Source organism: Myodes glareolus, chromosome 18, assembly GCF_982192425.1.
Source record: "Myodes glareolus chromosome 18, mMyoGla1.1, whole genome shotgun sequence".
NCBI lineage: Eukaryota > Metazoa > Chordata > Mammalia > Rodentia > Cricetidae > Myodes > Myodes glareolus.
This window is the reverse complement of record NC_142043.1, coordinates 40882805-40895074: the sequence shown is the minus strand read 5'-3', so window position 1 is coordinate 40895074 and position 12270 is coordinate 40882805.

The window sequence follows — 12270 nt, the reverse complement described above, 5'->3', positions numbered from 1 at the left end:
TAAATGAATTAAATAGGGCTTCAAAATGGAAGGCCACATCATTGTGGAGCGATAAGGTCCAGCATTCAGAGGGAAAGACCAAACTCTGTGGTGGTTTAAATGGGCCATCTGAAGAATTTGCCACATGGACATGTGCCCATGAGCACCCAATTATTCCTGTGTATGATTCTCCGTCTCCTTCAGTGACCTCTGGTGCAGTACAAACCCTCCTCTCCCTTTTCCCCATCCTCAGAATGCAATGTCTTTGAGCAGGGACAGCCTTGGGGAGCTTTTCTTATTTTTTTTCCCATTTTTGTCCTAAGTCTGTTTGAAAAGCACAGAGGCAATGATGCTGTGTGGCATCCCTTGCTTTTGGAACATTGCACAGGGACATGACTGGTCATTTCCACACCCCTGAGTCCTAGTGTCGCCTTTGAATACCAGAACAGTTTTGCAATAGGCAGGATTTTCACCCATTTTGATAGCTCTTACCATGTCGAACTCAGCAACTGAGTTAAAGAGCCCCGTGCTTTGGAGGCACACAGAGTTTGAGTGTGCATGGCCCCCGTTAGACATTCACAGCATCTGTGCACATAGCGAAGGCTCTGAGGAACTGGTGGGAAAGGAAACCTGTTCAACTGTGATCGGCTCAGCATGCCCAAACGTAGCTGGCCCCGTCTCAGCTTCCTTTTTCACTAGAAAAAAATGTTGCTTCATATAAGGGCGCTGTGGATTTTTTTCGCCCTCCAGAGCATATTTTAGGGTATGTTTTTCTAAATTCCTGTTTGTGATATTTTGGCCTCAAGATTAATGTGTGGCAGTGAAGGACAGTTTGCAAAGTATTATTACCTTTTTTTTTCCTTCTAATTTTGGTTAGTAAGCATTGGTTTAGCTTGAACATATGATGGACCGATGGCTGATGGCGAATGTGGTCAGGTTTGGTGGCCACAAGCTTGTTTGACCTGGATTCCTCATACGCCGCCCAAGAACCCAGGTTAACAGACTCCCTAGAGAAAGGTTCATGAGGGGACAAAGAAGGTTTGCTTCATCTTAGTAATTATAGTTTTGCACCGGATGCTAAACATGTAGTGAGTTGAAAAAAAAATGTGCTAATTACCTTGCCTGTGCAGGGGTAGCTTCAGTTCCACCACGATTCCAGCTTCTTGAGCTCTAACTACATACGTTGACACAGGCCTGTACCTGTCCTCAGTCAGGGACCTCCAGACAGCAAGACTGTTGGAGAGCACATGCTGTATGCTAATCTGAAGTAATCAGAGGCATGTTCGGAAATGCTGCTTTCGGGATCTCAGTGTATCTTGCCCCAAAGGGCCACATTATACAAGTGTGTATCCATGATTAATATCAATGCAAATCGCACTCTAGACCTGTCCCGTACAGCCCTCTTCACCCCACCGCAGCTCTGGGAACGGAATGCTATGGGCGCTACGAAAAGTAGCCAAATGATCAATATGGCTGACAGGTTGGTGAGCCACATCAACTGAGGGGGAAAAAATGGATGATAAGCTTGACTTAGAAATTATTTGAAAGGCTTCATCTCAAATATTGATGCTCAAGGAAATACACAGGGCTTAACTGAGGCGGTAGAGCAAGACTTCTGTGCCTGTGTGTTTCTACTCATGGAGCCTTCTTCTTACACTACTGCCAACAACCTGCCAAATTCCTCTTCTCCCTTCACAGCCTGCATCAGAGAGAGGGACTCCTGGGGCAGAAAGGAAAGACCCGCCCCCCCCCCATGGAAAGTCTGCTCTCCCTTTCTGGATTCCATTGCATCAACCTTTAACATGGAGGATTTGCAGAGGGAAAACGTAAATCAGAAGAGAGGAGAAAGAAAGAGATAACTTTCTGGGAATTCTTGGTGGGAATTGACAACAAGAAGAAAAGATCAAAGACAATTTTAGTGTATAGATGTGAGAGAGGCAGACAGAGGGGGTAACGAGGGAGAGAAAGAAAGGGAAAGGGGCAAGACAAGGTGAGGAGAAGGAAGAGGTAGAGGATGAGGGGCAGGAAGAGGAGGTGGCAGACCGTTGGCTGATATTAAGGCATCTGAGTGCTAAAATACAGGAAAATGTTGGAGACCTCACACCTGCACCATAGCCTTCTGAAGTCAAATGTTTAGAAGAAGGTGTCTATTTTGGTGACCCAGTTATCTTGAGTTGTAGCTCAAGTGTACACAGACCCTTTAGTCCCCAGTGTCTTGTACCATGGCTCCTGAGAGTAGGTTTCTAGTCACTGGGATGTGTTCTCTAACTCTCCCGTGATCTGAAGCATGGGCTATGGCACACCAAATCATTTATTTCTTCGAAGGCTAGCTCCTGTCCCCTGTACCACACACTGCTTGTACCCCTGGTGCTATGCTCCCCACCTTTTCCCTTGCTTTTTTCTTCCCTACAAGATTGTCTGTGCTCAGTGTGCCTCTCTGTTCTGTGTTTCCAAGGAGCCTGTAGAACTCACTAACATCTACTTCTGCATTACCCATCAACCCTGGTCAGCGAGTGTGCTCAGGAACCTTAAGAAAAACTAGCACAGTCTCCACGGAACTCTCCGGAGTTCCACACCTGACCAAGTTGACAGTTCCTGGCATGGTCTCCCCTCGGCTGAAGTCTCTTCTTCATCCTCCCTTACTGCCCAGCTCCAGATCTGCTCACCTCCTGGCTATGTCTTAAACTGTGTGATCCCCTTCCTGATTTCCTAGCACAGCCTCCTGCTGGTCAGTATACCAAGTGTTTGTATCACCTGTGGTCTGTCCCATATCCAGCAAGGCATTGGTACTCAGGAATTCTAATTCAGCCTCAGCGAATGGCGCAGAGCACATTTCTATGGAATGAGTGAACAGAAGATGATATAGACCTGCTGAGCAGAGCAGCTGATGGGGAAACCTCGTTAGCCAATTATCTTTAAGAGGTGGATCCAAGTTAAGGTGTGGCTTTCTGGGACCGGGAGTAAAATGGGTGCATGGCCCAGGTGCTCTCTCTCTCTGTGATTCCCGTGGGGCACAGCTGAGCTTGCACTTCTTGTTCCTGTCTCGTGAGTTTTCCCCGTATAATAAATAAAAATATAATTGTTTTATCCTTTAGCTAGCCTAGTTATTTTCTGAATCGTGCTAATTTCTACAGTTGGCATCCAACAATATATAGAGCTTGCTTTGGAATTGGACAGTGGCACTGTACTTCTCTAAATCCAAGCGTGTTGTTGAAAGGAACATTCAAAGTTTCTGTCTTGTATTGGGAGCCATCTGGCATGTGACAGAAGGAAGACTTTAGGTAAAATTTTACTTTCTCCATGTCTATTTTGTCTGTATCATACTCTTATTGAATGTATGTCTATATAAATAATGTTTAAGTTTTCCACGATGAACAATAGAGTTTTTTACAGATCCTTTTCCTGCAATAAACTTCAAAGTTTCCCAGAAGAAGATGGGACCCCACAGCAACAACTCCACTTGATTGAGATGACATCATAATACTGGTACCAGCTGTTGAAATGGTGCACCTTCTCGTGACGTTTTGACCAGAACTCCAAATAAGAACTTTAAAAAAAACCTTATTGACTGCTCAAAAGTAATTTGCAACTATACTAAACAGTAATCTTGAAACTTAGCCATCATTTTACTTTTGCAGGATCTCATAAAGACGACATCACACCCATGATAGCAGGAAATAATTCTAAAGGGCAATGTCTCCTCTCCCAAAAAAGTTTGTCCTCGGGGTTGGGAACACCGTTTAGAGGTTGTTGATTGTTATTTGTATAAGATAGAGGGTTGGGGTAAAAACTATGTAGGTTCAAAAAGAAAAAAAGGATAATAATAGTGGGTAATAGAGTGAGTACTTGTGAGCTATTATTATTAGATAATTTACATTGGTATAGTTTTTGTATATTAATACAAGTTGAAATTATATTTGTTATTTCTGTTTATAATATTTGTACACCTATGCAAAGTTATTCGGTCAGATTGTATACATGCATTCTTCTACCTCTGTTTAGGACATTTTCTATATTGATACAACATTTAGGATATATTTTCATATTGCATTATGTATTATTCTTACTACTGATCAAGATATTTATACATTGTTTACATTTTGAGGTCATTTGCTGTGCATTTGTTTACAGGTTATTAAATATTCTGACATGAACTCTTAGTCCTTAAGTTATACAGGTATTAAATATTGTATATCAATAGTTGTTCATGTTTGTTTTATATATATAGTCACATTAATTAGGTTCTTTACATACATAGAGGTTGTATTCCTCCTAGATAGGTAATCTTCAACCACTTCAAGGATCTGTAGAACATGGCATTTAAATAACTTAGGGTTCTATTGACATGAGACATAATTGCTCCTGACAGCACCAATCTATTCCTGAGAAAATGTTGAGCACCTAAGATACTACACTTGGAGTTTGTTTTCTTCTTGGTATAATTGATCATTGGGCAAGGAACTGCCCATGCCTCAACCACTGACAAAGTACGTGGTATCCAGACTGGATAAGCAGGACAAAAGGAAAAAGACTGTCAAACCTTGTGAAGACAGGGTAAGACACTTTTGAAATGATTCCTGCCTCTGAAAATGGTCTGTCAGTTACACTAGGCCTTAGCCAAATTTGGTTGCTTCAGTGTTGCAAATGAGACTTTGGGTGATTGCTTGGGTAACCAATTGTCTCCATCATATACTGCTTGCTTTGGAAGTTGCTTGATTGCACTTCCTGCCTAGTCAAGTAATATTGTCTCCCTTCTCAGGTCTTCTATGGCGTTGAAGATTAGATAGTCATAGTTACCTTCCTCTCATGATTTAGCCAAGCTTACTTTGGATGCAAGATTTAGGCTCTTTGAAATAGAATGCTTATTAAAACATTTATCATGTGTTCCTTGCTTAATATTGTTTATGTTGTTTGTAATTTTATACTTGATATCTGTTCCTGTTGTGTATAGTTTTGTATTGGGTTTGGATCACTTTTCTTTAGACAAAAGTGGGAGGTGATGGGGAAACCTTGTTAGTCAATTATCTTTAAGAGGTGGATCCAAGCTAAGGTGTGGCTTTCAGGGACTGAGAGTAAAATGGGTGAGTGGCCCAGGTGCTCTCTCTGTGTGTGATTCTCACGGGGCACAGCTGAGCTTGGACTTCTCATTCCTGTTTTATGAGCTGTCCCCCCATAATAAATAAAAAATAATAGTTTTATCCTTTGGCTAGCCTGGTTATTTCCCAAATTGAGCTAAGTTCTACAAGCACCCACTCCATGTACTGGCCTAGTGGGGGAACTGCAGAGACTCACTACTGACTGCAGTACACTCACTACAAAACTACTGAACTGCAGACACTCACTACAAAAGCCTGGTGTGCTAATATAAGTCTGTATAAGAAAAATCTGTAATCTTAGCATTTGGGAGACTGGTAGAAGCTGTGAAAGTCTGAGGTTAGCCTGTACACACACACACACACACACACACACACAAACACACACACGAGAGTCGGGGGAAGGAGAGGGAAATTTTGAACTAAAATATATAGTGAAATTATGTGCATAGATTTTAGAGTGAGCGCTTACAGGACATTCATCTTTTAAAATCATGGACTACCTTCCTGTCACTGGTCCCAGCTTTACTGTGTATTTGCATGTGTTAGGTAACTGCTGCTCTGGTTCCTGCCCTTCTCTATATTTCTTGCCCTTGGTTGATTTTCCCTCATGCTTTGATCTGGACCTGATGCCATTTGGTTTGTGTTTGAATGCATGGTGGACACTCCCTATTGGACATTTCAGGGTAGCCATTCATTTCTGCTAAGCTGGAATCCTGTTGCTGAAACTCTGCACCCTCATTGCCAGAATGTCCTAAAGTTGGGGCAACTGGGTGTGGGGTGTCCAAGAGTGTTGAAGGATTCAGTTTTCCAAGGGCTCCATGGGAAGGATTTATTCTAAAAGAGGGGGGGCAATTATTCCCCCATGGCAAGGCACACTACCAATTTCTCCTAAGGAGGTAGAGTGGCTGGTTCACCAAAGGAAAATAAAGGAACTCAGCCAAGCTCCCCACACACCTCCCTCCCAAGGCCAAGTACCTCCTGAGCCTTCCTCTGGGTCATTAAGACAGTGGCTCAGCCCATGGCAGGCCGAGCACAGAGTCCACCCCATAAATGCTGTTGACCAGCTTACTCCTCAACTCTTGTCAATGGGCCTTTCATTCCTGGGAAAGCTAGCAAATTCTCTTAAATAGCAATGTAATGTTGAATGTTTTTTCTAAGTCTTTGCCTGAAAACTTAGTGAGGAAAATTGGTGCACTAGTCTCAGGCTATTAAAAATGATTTTTTTTTAAAGCGTAATGACTCTGGGAACACATGAGTTTCTACATTCACGCAGCATCGGGTACCCGTAGCCTCTGCCTCCAACTGGGATTTATTGATGGGCTGAGTCAAACGAGTTCAAAAAATATTTAGTAAGTGTACAAGACAGTTAAGGCACAGTGCTAGGAGTTTAGGAAATGAATGAGTATGGACCATGGGCCTTGTTTTCAAGGAATTCAGAATAGGGTGCCCAGCAATGGGATGTGATAAAAATTGTGGATTGTAAGTTTTAAAAGAGAAATTTTTTATTTCTTCTTATTAGATGCTTTTCTTTTAGCTGAGATGAATTCTCATTCTTTCATTCAAATGTCAATCCTGTGACTTTTAAGCAAGCCACACTTTGTCCGTTGGTGCAGTACAAACTTAAATCTTGGTCCACTCTTTCCTCAACAAATATTCACTTAATTGCTAATTGCTATGTGCCAGGAATTGATCCAAGACTTACTGGGATGTTAGAGAACATAAGTTCAGTACACACATACATTTAATATGCACATATACATATATGTGTGGGCTGTAATCGCATGTACATAAGTATGTGTAGTTGGCCTTTGGAATCTGTGAGGCTTTACGAGTAAATTTAACAAATGTCAGAGCAAAAATATTTTTAAAAAAACTTGCATCTGTGATGACTACATACAGACTTTTCCCCATCATTATTTCCTAATGAAAATGGTATAATAATTATTTATATAGTCTTTGGATATTATAAATAGTATAGAGATTATTTAAAAGATAAAGGAGAATATGAATCAACCCCTTTTTATGTATGAGTGTGTATTTAAATATGCATGTGTATACATATATTTTACATGTGTGACCACGCATGTATATATGTATGTGTATACCTGTATATATTCCTATATATGTATACATACACATGCATGCTCGTGTGCACACACACACACACATATGTAAGTGCTGTGGGACAATGGTCTTCTACCCTGTAAAGATTTGTCAATTGTATTGCTTTAAAAAAAAACGCTGACTGGCCAGTAGCCAGGCAGGAAGTATAGGTGGGGCAAGCAAAACAGGAGAATTCTGAGAATCAGAAAGACTGAGTCTGCAGTCGTCACCCAGACACAGAGGAAGCAGGATGAAAACGCCTCACTGATAAAAGGTACCAAGCCATATGGCTAACACAGACAAGAATTATGGGTTAATGTAAGTTATAAGGGTTAATAAGAAGCCTGAGCTAATAGACCAACAAGTTTATAATTAATATAGACCTCTGTGTGTTTCTTTGGGACTGAAAGGCTGTGGGACCTGGTGGGCCAGAAACCTCTGTCAACACAAATGCATTCAGGAACTTGTAGAGAATGCAGCCACACAGCTTTTCCTTGTTAGGAATTGATAAGAGCTGTGGGGAGAAAGCAGGCAGGACAGAGACTGCAAGAATGAGGCCTTTCCTGACATGGGGTGTGTTTTTCAGGCAACTTGTCTGAGTGGAACCTTGCCAGTGTCTGGGGGCAAAAACACCCAGTGCACAGTGTTCAGCAGGTGCAGAGGCCCAAAGCAGGGCATAGTAGGAGTAGTGGAAAAGCAGCCCAAAGGTCCACATATCCGAGGCAACATGGCTGAAGGGGTGAGTGACTGATAGGAGGCAAAGTCTAAAGATGAGAGGGGTTTATCTGCCAGTGCTAGCAAGGCTGGCCACATACAAACTGGGGAGATTTTTGAGCAGAGAAGCAACCTAATTTGACCTTCATGTACAAAGGCCACTTTGAGTCTGGAGAAATGGCTCAGTGGTTCAGAGTGTAGACACAGCTCTTGTAGAAGACTCCAGTTCAATACCCAGAACTCATACCAAGATCACAACTACTTGTAACTCAAGTTCCAAGGGGCATTTGATAAGACTGGCTTCTTCATATACCTGCACTCACCTGAACGCACACACCCCAAAATAAATAAAAGCAGCCTTTAACTTTTAAAATCACCTCTACGGCCACTCTGAGGAAAATGCCTTATGTTCCACATTGAGAAAATGAATACATGTCTTAAATGCCTGCTCCATTATTTCCGTTGTAGAGCGGAACGGAATTACACAAGCACGCTCTCTCTTTGCTATTTTCAAGTAGACTTTCAATAATTTATCATCCCTCTCAAAGGATGATTCCTACCTAGAAAGCTAAACTCAGTAGAAGGACAAACCACTAGGGACCTCTCCCCTGATTTGTGGTATTGCTGTGTTGTTGACTCTGAATTCACTTACTCTCCCACGTTCTAGATTTAAGGTAAGACATGGCAAATGGTGGTCAAGATGTTGAGTCCTCGCATCCCTTCAGCACCCTCATACTCCCTTCCAGTTATCAGTTGCACGGTGGTGGCTGACAGCTATCTGTCACACTCCCTTGACATTGCTCTTGTTTGAGAGAGCTTCTTACCTCTACCACACCTTTCCTGAGGGCATCCCACATCAGTTCCTGGGTGATGAAGGGAGATCTGACTTGCTTTCACCAACTTCATGCCACTTCAAAGGATGGCCTATTCCAGCTTCAGAGTTCTCGGGGTTAATTGAGACTGAGTTGTGATGCTCAGCAGCCTGGCTTCTCCCTGTGTCTTGGCTTGTTCTACCACCCTCCCCTCTGCATTGGTGTCTCCACAGGTCTTTCCTTCAACCTCCTGCTCTGTGACTGTCTCTGTCTGTCTCCTGAGAACACAGTTTGAGACCACCATTGTGTAAGAAAATAAAGCACCTTTGATGTCCTACATGAGCCCAGGGCTCTTGCCTGTGTATTGAAGAGGCTTATTTTCATATAAGACCCAGGATAACTGCAGGCCAGCAGGGTCTCTATGGATGTTCCCATTGCAGCCTCCTTTTAGGGTTATTTGGATCTGTGGAGAAATGCCCTGTTTTATGCTCCCAAAAGTATTAGGGGAAAGTGGGCCATCTTGCAGTGCTGTTGGGAAGCACAGGCTAGGTCTCTGGTGGAAAGGCTCCTTTAAAGATGAAAAACCAAACAAATACATTCTCAATGAGCAACCTTGCAATTCTTAATGTCATAGCAATGTTCTATGTGCTGGGCGTTTTATCATAACATGTTACATCTTTTCTTGAAGTGCTCTGAGAACAGGTTTTTGGGGGGGCAAGATTTTACATATGAATCAGATTTGCTAACATCCAAAATTTGGGCATGAATTTGCCCCAGTATAGAGCATCATTAAACACATCTGCTTGGAGGCCACTAGACTGAGGTGTATGGTATTTTAATGGGAAGGTAGGAGAAAAGCTCCTAATATTAGTTGGACATCTAGTTCAGTACATCTGAACACCTTATCTTAGAGGAGTCAATGTAGGCATTCACAAGAGGCGTGTAGCTGTCTTGGTTACATTCACAGCTCCCTGGGGGCTGCTTAGGTAGAAGCTAAGCTGCTAGCTCACAGATGCAGGCTTGGGAGACCCAAAGCAACCCAGGTCTTCACCTTTCCTTCCCCAGCTTTGTAGTCTCCGGCCAGTCACATGGCTTTTAGAGACTCAAATTACTCTGACTTGGGAATGGAAAGCATAGAACCCACTTTCCAGGGCTGTTCTGAGACATTCACATGGATCGGGGGCTGGGAATAGTTGCCTGCTCATAATCATCTGTGTACAAATGTTGTTGATAAAGTGGATTTCTCCCAGAAATTAAAGCACACGCGACATATTTTGAGATGCTTTCTTCCTCAAACACTAGGTTCAAGTCCCATGGATTTTGTTCCTCCCATGTGATAGGGTTACTTGAACCACTGGGAGCCAAACAAAAGAGGAAGCCTTTTGAGATACGAGCTACTGCCCAGTAACGGTCCACTTGGATGATTCTGCTGTTTCTAGATGTTGCAGCTTTGGGGAATACTGTATGCTGCATAGTTTTTTCCTCGTGCTTGTAAAATGGACACAGAATAGTGAGCTACTCATGTCTGTGCAAGCTGCTCCCTGTAACATGAAGGTTGCATGGTGTCCAGAGACCTCCCATCTGAGGATGAGAAAGATTATAGGAGGGAGGGAGGAGAAACTACATCTGCCATCACATAATGTTCCTTCCCACGGGACTGCGATCTCTAGGCTTCAGTGTTGACTGGTCTGTCTCTCCAGTTGAGCCTTCCTGGCTTATGCTGTAAATAGGCCTTGATTTGCAGACAGACAAAGCAGGGGAATATGATCTTTGTCTCCCAAGACTGGTATGGCTGGGAAGGAGACATCAAATCTGCAATCCGCATGGTTGGAACCAGGGCCTGGACACAGAGACCTAGTGTTATTTCTCATAGTGAGGATGGAGTAGGGACTGAGATCAGCAGAGTCAGGCTCCTGAATCACTGCAGGCACTCACATTGTGTTACTGATGGTGGTAAGGCGTTGGTAGAACTGGACTGGGGACACCTCTGAGGTGTCTATCCATAGGAGCCATCCAACACAGACTTCCCTCTGGGCCAGGAGTCTCTCTAAAACAGGTTTCTACTGTTGCCCCAGAGTCTTCATTCCATTTGCATAACCAACAAACATAAAAAATAAGGAATTTGTTTGAGTTCTTATAGCAATTCACATTTTGAGTAAAGCTTTAGAAGAGTTTCTGATACCTTTGTTCTCTGAAGTGGGTAAAAAATATTCATCAAATTGTTATCACTTAGTACAAAGTATTCTTCCAATATGTGAATGGTTCATTACATTTTGACCTTTTTATTTAAATTTCATTATTCAAATTTATTAAGACCTTGTGGGAATCTAAGACGCATGTCTACAAGAAGATTCTACTGCAGACTACGGAGGAAACAATCCTTACAACCATAACTGAAAGAGACAAAAAATTACGGGTAAGGAGTATTTACCCTAAATCTTTTTCAGCTTACATCACATCACTATGAACAGTTTTCCTCTAAGTTAGGTAGCAGCCAGGTGCTTCCCAGCATGCACACAACTGTCTCCTTTAGCCTTTCTTCATTGTTCCTGCGCTAAGTTCACTGGTGTGATGCTCACAGTGTGTGAGGAAACCTAACATACGGCCATATTGTTTCCCGTTTCTATCCAAGATTCATACCAAATACTAAATTATACTTTCTTCCATCTTCAACATAAAAAAAAATCTTTAAACCACCCCTCCCACCAGACCCCCATGTCACCACTCTCTTGATTTCCTGGAAATCAGGATGAATAGATGCAACAAATAGGGAACCTTCTGGAAAGTTGTGTTCTGAAAGCAAAGCCTTCTCTCTCTCTCTCTCTCTCTCTCTCTCTCTCTCTCTCCAAATCCATTCCTGTGTTTTGTTTTTTTTTCAAGCTACAGAGCTTCAACCCTGTTTACATTCCGATGAAGTATTTTAGCAATTCATAGCTAATTTATCAATGACCGTGCAGCTGCAGGCTGCGCAGCTTAAAAAAAAAAATCTACCTCACCCTTCATGTTTACATAGGCTCTGAAAGCCTGGTGTAGCGCAGGATGCGAGCCCCCAGAGTCATTAGGAAGGTCCACCAGAGCGCCAGCCTGCGATGGTGGAGGGATGTTTGCATTATAGCCCAACACATCATTAAGGACACAATTGTTATTTAATGTGGCACAATCATCTTTCTACCCTTCGCGAAACTCACTTAAGTAATTACCTTCTTAGCTCATTGGGTTTGGGAACTGCCTGCTTAGAAAGGGTTATATCTAAGGAAATATTAAAAACCCGCCTCACACAATTGCCCCCTTTAAGCTGGATTGTATTTATTAACATATTCAAGACGAAGATTTTTTTTTTCCTCCTGCCCTGAAACAGTGAAAGAACTCCAAGGTAAACCAATGCTTTGGATCATTGGCAGGGTTACAAGAGACTAAGGACATGTTAACCAAAGGCTCCCCTGCTTCAGCCATCCTATGAATGAATGAATGAATGAATAGAAAGCCAATACCTGCATGAGGCTGGGGCTGTAGCTTCAGCTCGACATCTGTTGAGGCCAATTAATTTCTTTTATTAAAGTCAAAAC